At 49.9% G+C, this 9,961-nt stretch overlaps 1 protein-coding gene and 1 long non-coding RNA gene across 3 annotated transcripts in view; one reads left to right on the plus strand and one right to left on the minus strand.

Moving 5' to 3' along the window:
• The window catches only part of CES5A (carboxylesterase 5A), a 163,067-nt gene that overhangs the window by 29,809 nt on the left and 123,297 nt on the right, over positions 1-9,961 (minus strand). The window lies entirely within an intron of this gene.
• Positions 6,103-8,126, plus strand: LOC107183176. Its single transcript, XR_001513957.1, has 3 exons — positions 6,103-6,199; positions 6,454-6,575; positions 8,017-8,126. It is a non-coding gene; the product is annotated as an uncharacterized LOC107183176 (long non-coding RNA).

Raw genomic sequence — 9,961 nt, forward strand, 5'->3', positions numbered from 1 at the left:
TAATCACCTACTACCACACTGTGCCCACACTGGAGATACAGCAGGGGACAAATGTACACGGTGCCCACCTCCTGTAGTGTATGGTCCAGCAGGTGAGGTAGGGAGTGAGAGAGAGAGAGACACTGGAGCCGGATCTAGGATGAGGCCTACTTACCAGCTGTAGAACCAACTTAATTAGGGTTGCAAGGTAAAATACAAGAGGCCCAGTGAAATCTGAATTTCAGATGAACACAAGTTTTTTCAGATATAAAGTATGTCCCCAGTATTAGCTGAGGCTCCAATTTAGCTGCGCCTCCTGTATTTTTATTTACTAAATCTGGCAACCCTGCACGTAATATCACTGTTGTTCAGTTTCCTCATCTCTAAAATGGGGGGAAATAGCATTTACTCACAGGGGTTGTTTTGTGGATTAAATGAGAAAGTAAATATCCTATATAATAAAAGCCCAGCGACCTAAGGGCAGAACGACCAGTCGACCGGTCACCATGTCATGCACTGACCACCAGGGGGCAGACACTCAATGCCGGAGCTGCCCCTGGTGGTCAGTGCGCTCCCACAGCAGGAGCAGCCACTCAGAGCGCGGGTCCATAGCCACTCAGCTGACTGGGATGAGCAGTGCTCCCACAGAGGGCCAATCCTTGCAGGCCACACACCCCCAGTGCATGAATCCCGTGCACCGGGCCTCTAGTATATGCATATATATCTGCAACTGGCAGCTGAATGTTTTCCTCTCCTCTCCAAGCAGGGCTTCTCTGGGGTTTTGCCCCACCCAGCATGTGAGCCCCGCCCTCCTCCCCACAGGGTCTGGTTAACGGGTGATGGAGGCGGGTAGCCCTGCTCTGACTAAAGCCCAAGCCAGAGGATGAGGGGACTCTGCAAGCTGACAACTGATTTGCCAAAGGAAATAGGAACCAATCCAACTTTGCTTGGAGTGCTGGTCAGGGCAGCCATTCTCTGCTGCCTTGGGTGCTTGTTAAACATATTGATGCCAAGGTTCTCCCCACGACTTACAGAACCAGCATGTCTAGAGAAGGATGCGCCTTTTAAACAAAATCCCTTTTAAATAAAATTTTAGAAAACCTAATTCTCAAAGGTTTGAGAACCCCTGCGGGGAGGGATGGCTGTCTCTGCAGGGGCATGATCTCCAACGCCCGCTCTGCAATGTGGGATCCTGGCCTGGATCCTGGAACCGAAAAAGGACATCAGTGGGGAACTGAATGAAATCCGGAAAACATCAGTAGTTTCGTTAATGGCGCTGTACCCATGCTAATTTCTTGGTTTTGATCATTGTACCGAGGTTACGTAAGATGTTAACATTGGGGAAAGCTCAGTGAAGGGTATATGGGAACGCTCTGTTCTATTGTCAGAACTCTGGTGTAAACCTCAGATGATTTCCAAATTAAAAAAAAAAAAAAAGCCGCTTCGGTCCGAAGCCTGCTTGGGGCCTTTCCCCAGCGCCCTGTGCATCAGAAGGCCCAGCACGCTGGCCAGCATTGGTCCAAGCCAGTACAGGCAGCTGAGAGGAAGCCCCACACACGAGGTCTGGGAGAGCATTGCTCCTCTTCCCTGCCATTCACACTGGGGCTTAAATGTCAGCCTCAATGAATTACATTTTAATCTGTTATCAACCTGGCCACAGCCCTAATTGGATGCCAGGCACAGCGCTGAAGGGCATGCATAATTCATCAGCAGGGAGGGAGACCACAGAAGGCCTTTCATCATGGGCCAGGAAGGAGGAGAGAGAGAGAGTAGGAGAAGGGAAGAAGGGAAAGGGGAAGGGGAGGGAGTTGGAAAAGGAGGGAGAGAGCAAGTGGGGTTGGTGAGGAGGGGAGAGAAGGGCCCTGGAACAATCTTCCCGGCACAGTGCTAGCCACTCAGTCTTTAAGCCTCTGCTTCAGGGCCACCTCCTCCAGGAAGTCTTCATTCGCCGCCACCTCTCCCCCACTCTCCCACCTCCAGACAAGCTCCGGCCTACCTTCCCTCGCTTTCTCATAGAACAGGACATACCTTTGTTATTCTTGACTAATTTCAAGGTCCTAGACTTGCATCCTCTCCCTTTGGGGTGTTTTCTGACCTCTAATAACAGATCGCCCCTGCCTGGCAGAGCCCTACACAACAGTTAAGGGTTTGTTGAATGACGAAAGGACAGAGTTCTAGCTCAGGCCACACAAAGCATCCACCTTAACTAATGAGCCGCTCCTCTTGAGCTCCCTGGCTCTGCCACCAAACTTCCTCCAGCTGCACCCACTTCCCCAAAGCCAGGCTCCATTCTGCCCAACCTCTGCCTTCTTCTCTGGCCCGCCATCTCCCGAGGCCAAGAGTCCCACAGGAAGGCCAACAAACACAGTTATTCTGGCACTGAAAGGGAAAGCCCATATTTTGGGGGGCACGCCTCATGCTACACAGTCAGGTGGGCAAACCCCCTGCCCTCCCCACTGTCCTCAGGTGGGCTTCTACTCCACTCCAATTGCTCTTGTCCAGGTCACCAACCAACTCCACGTGGTTGAAGCCGATGGGCATTTCTCTGTCTTCATGACCTTGACACATGACCTTCTCTTGACTTCCGACACTGTACCCTACTGCTTTTCCTCTTCCTACCTTAGCCACCTCAGGTCCACTTGCTCTGCCGAATCTCTCTCCTTTGCCCAACTGTTGAAAGGCTGGGGAGGCCCAAGACTCACGCCTCAGATAGCTGCACTTCTCTGGCTACTGTTTCTACTTAAATAATATTATCCAGTTCCGTGGCTTTAAATACCACAACATATTCATGATTCCTAAACATACATGCCCACCCTTGATCTCTCCCTTAAGCCTTGAGTCCTAAGCACAAATACCCACTTGAAACTTTGTGTTGGGTATTTACTGCTGCGTAACAAACTACCCCAAAATTGAGCTCCTGTGTTCAACCATGTGGCTGTTGGCAGCATCCAGTTCCCGGAAGGTCACTGGCCTGCGAGTCCCAGTTTCTCACTGGCCATTGACCAGGGGTCTCCCTCAGTTCGTTGCCATGGGAATCTCGCTATAGATTGCTCCCGACATGCCAGCTGCCCTGCTTCAGAGAAAGAGAACAAGAAAGGGCACCCAACACAGAAGCCACGGTCTTTCTGTAACTTCATCTCAGATATGCCATTCTGTCACCTCTGCCAAATTCTATTTGCTAGAAGTGAGTGTCTAAATCCAGCCCGCACTCCAGTGAGAACTGCACAGTATGCAGAGCAGGATACAGGGATCACTGGGGGCCATCTCAAATTAAACAGGTCCATGATACAACTCCTGCCTTCCCCACCCCAAACGTGCCCCTCTCCACATTTTCTCTATCTTGGTAACTCATGCACCTGCAATGGGATGGCTCGCACTATCCACCTGGATCAGCTGGGACAACATCTCCCAGAATCCCCCTACTGCATGGTTCTGGGACAGAGTTAGCCAAAATGGGAACTTGCACAAGATTTAGAAAAAGGAAGTGAGCATTAGCCGTTATTCTCGAAAGATCGTAACAGTCAGATAGGCCAGTGAGCAGGCACAGAGGTATCTGGTGCGTCCCAGCTTGTCCTCACTCTCCTCTGCTCTGTGTCCCCACTGTTGAATGCTGGGCAGCCCCAACTCATCTTGCCAGCTGCAGGTCCTAATGACCAACAGCTACCCAAGGCCCACCTCCAGGTGCCTAGCTGCAGGCCCAGGTAGGTGGGAGACACACAGAGGCAACAGCGTCCACAGCCTTCCCCACAACCTCCCCTCGCGGACATCCCTACACTCCAACTTCTCCACCTACACCGGGTCTCCAGGACTGTTACCGGCTCTTCCCCTGGTCCTCTAATTCTTCCTTCCCCTTCCAGAAGTCACTTCTCCAGCTCCTCCCATTGTCACAGTATAATGAGTTCCTATAATGAGCCCCTTATCCCAGAAAGCTCCCTTTTGTCTCAAGTCAAGTGTCACCTCCTCAGAGAGGCCTTGCCTGCATTCACCACCCTGTCCGTGTTTCAGTCCCTCTAGCCCACTAGATGCTGAATGAGCTAACCGTCAGCAACTTTTACCTCCTTACTATGTCCCATCTACTGCACTATGGATTTAATTGTGCTACCACGCATACTTTCCACATCCGTCTCCCAAAAAAGGGTACGTTTATCCCTACTTTTTGAATGAACGCACAAAGGGGTGAAGTGATTTGCCTGTGACCGCGGAGAGTAAGTCATGGAAGAGACGGTAAGAGGGGGACAGGGACCTGTTGGCTCTGCCTGACCGCCGGTCCATTCTCTTCATCACCTTGTGACGCCTCCTCCTGCCTGAAGCTGGAGCTGGGAGTGTCCCCCTCTCTCATTCTCCATGGCATTTGTAAACCACAGGTCACCTGAGATTGATCGTGAGCATTCATAGGACTTAATGCACTTTTTTCCCTTCCCACTTCCCAACCACTACAGATCTCAAAGCCAAGGCTGGTGTCTCCCCCCGGGGTGGGTCCCCAGGGTGCAGTCAAGGACGCCCAGGATTCCTTTGAGCAGAGGATCCCCATGTCCTCTCCAAGAGCAGGTGGCAGATCTCATGCTGTGGCCTCTGCAGTGCCCTGCCAGAGCCCCTCCCTAGCCCTCTCCTGACTCGGCTGATGGTCTCAGTTTCACTGGTAGCCCGACTCTTACCCACACACAGAATCAATAGCAGGAGGTCATAGACCAAGCCTCCTGAGTTATTCCCAGTTATTCCCTTGTCCAGCCATCACACCCTGAGTTCCCTTGTGTCAGCCAATTAAGGCCTGCTTGCAGCTTTTCTGAAAGCTCATGGAAGCCACACAGTTGGAGAAACAGTTTCCTAACCCAGCAGGGCATAGGGTCACAGAGAAGCCAGGGTCACTATGATTAGTCCTATCTCAGGTGCCTGCCGGGCAAAGCCCAAAGTCCTCACCTCCCGCCAGGCCCCTCTGGGGTCTGTCTTCAGCCAGGACAGCCTGTCCAAATGCTCCATGTCTCTCCTGCCTATTATGCTGCCCTTTGACCCCTTAGCTCAGAGCACTGGCCCCTCCTGGTGGCCTCTGCTCTTGACCTGGCGCCTACCCTGGCTCAAAGGCAACAGGTCAAAACCAACCAACTGCTAACTACATACAAATAACACAACCCTTGTGCACAATATTCTTATAAGATTTAGAAAAGTCACGTTTTCATCAATGCACACATTCTAAAAATGGTTCCCATCCATTGTCTCATTTGATCTATCGGAGTTTTTTAGGCTGAACACAAAGCAGCCACAGCGTAGAGTTGCGGAAATCATCATCAAGCTCTTCCTCTTTCCCCAAAAGTGTGCCAAGCACTTCCTGTGAGTTCAACTCACCAAGTCCTTTCAAAAGCTTGAGAGGAAGCAAACATTACTACCCCCTTCTCCAGAAGAGAAAACAGACAGACACAGAGATACTGAGAAACGCACCCGTGTTCTTCGCCCCTTAACTCATAAGTAACAAAGCCATGGTTTGGACCCTGGTCTCAAACTCCAGTCGACTGCTAAACTGGACCCAGTCCCAAAGAAAGGCCCAGGGAGGCAGGGGGCCTTGACCTTCTCAACATAAATGCTTTTCAAATTTTAAGGTGCGCAAAACCACCTGGGGCTCTATTAAAATGTATCAAAATGGAGATGTGGATCCTGCTGATCTGGGGAGAGGCCCAAGATCCTGCATATCTAATATGCCTCCAAACCAACCACACTTGGAGTAGCAGGCTCTACACCACACTGAGGCTAGGGCATACCTGCCCCCTCCCTCCCACGTGGAGTCCTGCTGGGTAGGTAGGCTCTTGTATTAAGCACTGGCCACTCTTGCCATTGTGACCGAAAACCTAATTCAAATGTTGCTTTAAGACAAAAAAGGAATTTATTGATTCATGTCACTGAGAAGGTCTGGCTTCAGGCACAGCTGTATCAAGGGGCTCTGAGGATGGATCAGGACCTGGTCTCTTAGAACTGCTCAGCTGTGCACTTCCCATTGGCTTCATTCCCAGGCTCTGTACAGCGACACAAAGGCTGCCAGAGGAATGAAGCACAAGCTGAAGCCCAGGCTGGTAGGCTGGCATAAGGTTTAGAAAAAAAAAGAGCCGGTTAAAGGCGGCTACTGAGTCCCTCTTGGTGTTATCACCGATATGGAAGGCTCCGGGTGCCCTATCACCGCACACCTGACCTGGGTGTTCTTTGAAGCCTGAGTTGGGGCAGACTTGAGACTCAGGTAAGGAGCAGGTAGAGGCGGAATGGCCACACCCTAATGTGTAGCATCTTTTCCCATCCCCTGAGTTATTTTTGTCTTCCCCAACTGTGGAAGGGTGAACTGCTGGTCCCATAGCAGGATTACATATCCACACCTTTGCCATGGTTTCATGGTGGGTGCAGTAAACTGCCCAACCTCTTGATTGGGGGGTTGGTGACTTGCTTTGGCTCATAGAAGCGAGAAGATGTGAAGTGTCCGGACACTTGCTTTTCCAGCTTGACCGTTGCCTTGTGCTGTGGTGACCATGGAGCAGAGCACACATCCTGTCATCACCAAACCCGCAGCCTAGGGCCTGGGGCCAGCCTCGCCCAGCCAAGTGGCAGCCTCACTCAGAACTGTGAGTATGAGGATAAATGATTGCTGTGTTATGGTCCTGAGACTTGGTGGGGTTTGATTTGTCACACGGCGTCTTTGTGACACTAGCCGGTACTCCTACATTTACACAATCTGATTTTCTCTCTCACATGCATCCCCCAACTCACCTCTCCCATCCACACTGGCCCAGCAATGTGTCCATTCCCCACAAGTCCTCCCATCACCCCCAAACCAGGGCAGGGACTAGGGTGAGGGGACTGAGGCACAAAATTTATGGAGGCACCAAAAGGACTCAGCAATCAACATATGCAATATCCTCAAGCAATATTTTAAAAAATTAATGCAAAAAAGGTCTATGATGAGTAAAAGATCAAACTGTGTAGTAGACATTCTGTAAATACTCGTTGATTAAATAAATATGTGAAATATGTCAACATATGAGATGGAGAAAAACTCTTGTCTTGACCCACAGGCCGGACTCAGCAGCGTATTCCGCCTCTCATGCAGAAAGCAACAAGCACAGTGCTTGACCCATGGTAAATTCTCAGTATTTATTTATTACAATTTTGCTTCAAAACTTACGGTCTCCATCTTGGAATACCATCCTTCCCATATATCCAGAGTCCCACCATTCTTCAAGGCCAGTCAAGAACCACCTACTCCTAGAAGTCTTCCAGCTCACTCTCTCCCAGCTCTGCATTCGGCACCTTCTTCTTTACGATCAGGTGACCTCAGGTTCTCTCTGGGTAATGTCTGCGTGTAACTGCTTTGTCAGCCCATCTTCCATGAACCCTTCTGGTACTCAGTTTCATTGATTCATGTCTTTTTTTTTTTTTTTTTGGCATAACCTCCCTTCCACACACACTCCACCTAGTCCTCCTGGGACCATCTGAAATATGAGACAAGTGTGCCTGCCAACACTCTCATTATGAAGTTATCAGGAATAGAATTTAATAAACAGGAAGCAACATATAACAACACTGAGTCAGAGAATGAGACACAAAAGCTGAAACTGCCTTTGCTGCCAAAATCCCAACATGTAGACGGGTCCTTCACAGTTGCCAGAGAGGAGAGCCCATGTCCTCAGGTCTTCCCTCCTGACCGAGTTCAGCACTTCAACTCTCAGCCCTCCTTGCGGCCTCTGTCATCTCTGGTCTTCCCAGGACCCCCAGTTAACTGTGTTGTTATTGGTGGACCCCGCTTAGCAGCATTTCTGACTTCCTGTGAGATAGTGTGCTTGCTGGAGAGCCCATCTGAGAATCCGCTGGGTTCTCTCTGCCAAATCAGATAATTCTCCTAAGCGATGACGGTCTCTGTGTGCAAGGACCTATGAGCTGGAAGTAGGGTTGTCCTCTGGGGTCTCTTTATGGTTGGATCCAAGAGTAGCTAGTGTTTCTCCAACTGGCCCCTCAGCCTTAGAGCCAGGCCTGAGATCTCGTCTTTTGTGTCTCTTTGCCATTTAGAAGTAGGTGCTCCTTCAACCCCGGCTGATCGTGGAGTGATACCCACACAGATCAGAGAATTAGCTCAAAGGGAAGGATGCCCTCTGAGAGTAGGCCTGAGGCTCCCAACAGCCAGAATACAATTTTTACTTCAAATGAGGAGTTACTTGAAGTGAAGGAGCACTTGGGTGAAGGAAATACTTTTGAGCATGTATTATATAGAGAGCATCGTACTTCTTTAACATTTAACTGAGTGCCTACCATGTACTGGCTGTTCTCTCACATTCTTCATGCCTATGCAGACATATTAAACGATTTAATCCTTAAAACAACGCTAATGGGGAGCACTGTTATTATACCCATTTTACAGATGAGAAAACTGAGACACAAAGAGGATAAGCATAGCAGCAAATGGGCTGCAGGAGACTTGGCAGACACGTGGGTGACATCAAGAAGGGTAGAGTAAGTTTAATGCCAAAGAGAAGCGACTGGAGAGGGCAGTTCTCTCTCTCTGGAATTCCCTACATGCCTTGCCTACCTGGAGAACTTGACATGGTCTTCAAGTTCCAGCTCAGGTGACCAGCCGAGATGACCATTCCCTTCGCTGACCCGTCCTGCCTGGAACACAGCACTGGCTGTGTCCTGTGCTCACCCTGTGTGACAACTGCATTCCTATCTGCACCCTTACTGGGCTGTGAGCTCCTGGAGTTTGTGCCCCCCAGGGCCTTCCCAGCACAGAGCATGGCACGGAATAGGTGCTCAATAAACCCCTGTCACATGACACAGCAGTAAGCCAGGCCTCCTTGACGACCTCCATCATGAAGCGACACACGTCACTTCCACTCGCATCCCATTGGCCAAAGCAAATCACATGCTTCTGGTTGCACTTTCTGCACCTCAGACTTTGCCTGGACAAATTCAACCGGGCTAAACAGACCTTCACGGGGACTGACAGATGGATACGTGACAGACAGATGGAAGGTGACCAAGCCACACTGGCATACCCAGACTTGGAACCTCTCTCCACCCCAAAGGAGCACTTCCGGAAATGTGGGAAAGCTATTGATGAGTTCTGCATTAAGTGGGCTTTGCTGGGGAGGCGCTGGGGTAGGGACAGAGAAGCCTACACTGGAACATAATTCTTCTTCTGCTGTTGATGCTCCATGGCACCTTGGGCCCAGCCCTTTTCCCTCAAGGGTCCTTTTTCTCTCCATCAGTAAAATCCTGGGCTATAAGCTCATGGTCTCTGTGGTTCTAAGGCTCCAGGATCATGACAACCAAGCTGGGCCTATGCTTCCAGGACCTGCTGAAAATGTTATCTACCCCATAGTGTGGGAGCCTGATGAATCTTAGCAAATGCAGCAAAGCCCTACAGAGAAACAGATCATGTTCCTTTCCTGTCTTTTTTCCCAGCCTCACTCCTTTTCAATTTTTTTTCCCTTCCTGAATATTGAGTCCCAGGGTGAATTCGCTATGTCATCTCCAAATCCCCAGAAAGTTAGGTTCCATGGGGTGAGGGAAAGGAGGGATGAAACATCTTTCCCTGTCGTCATAGGCAGCACATTTCAAAAATAAGATGGGCTTCTGATTATTAAAAATAAACCCTGGCCCTCAGCCTGCCTGGTACATTAATCTTGCCAACAGATGCAGACTCGTACACACACTCTCTCGGGCTCTGTGCTTCTCCAGCCAGTCTTCATGGTGAGACTCTCTAGGGACAACTGTTCCTGTTTGGACAATTATGAAATCAGCGGTTTGCTATCTCAAGGAAGGGAATTCTACCCTAGGGCTTGTGGGGACAATGGGTCCCTAGAATCTTGACTAAGGAACTTAAGAGGGTTGAAAGAAAACGAAAATATATATTCTGATGCTTTCAGTATTAAGTGGTAGAAACACCCGCTGATAATGGCTAATGCGGAGGAAGTGACTTTTTTTTCTCGTGTACCTGAAAACTCTAGAATGCCAG

This window comes from Myotis davidii, unplaced genomic scaffold (genome assembly GCF_000327345.1).
Source record: "Myotis davidii unplaced genomic scaffold, ASM32734v1 scaffold2621, whole genome shotgun sequence".
Classification (NCBI taxonomy): Eukaryota; Metazoa; Chordata; class Mammalia; order Chiroptera; family Vespertilionidae; genus Myotis; species Myotis davidii.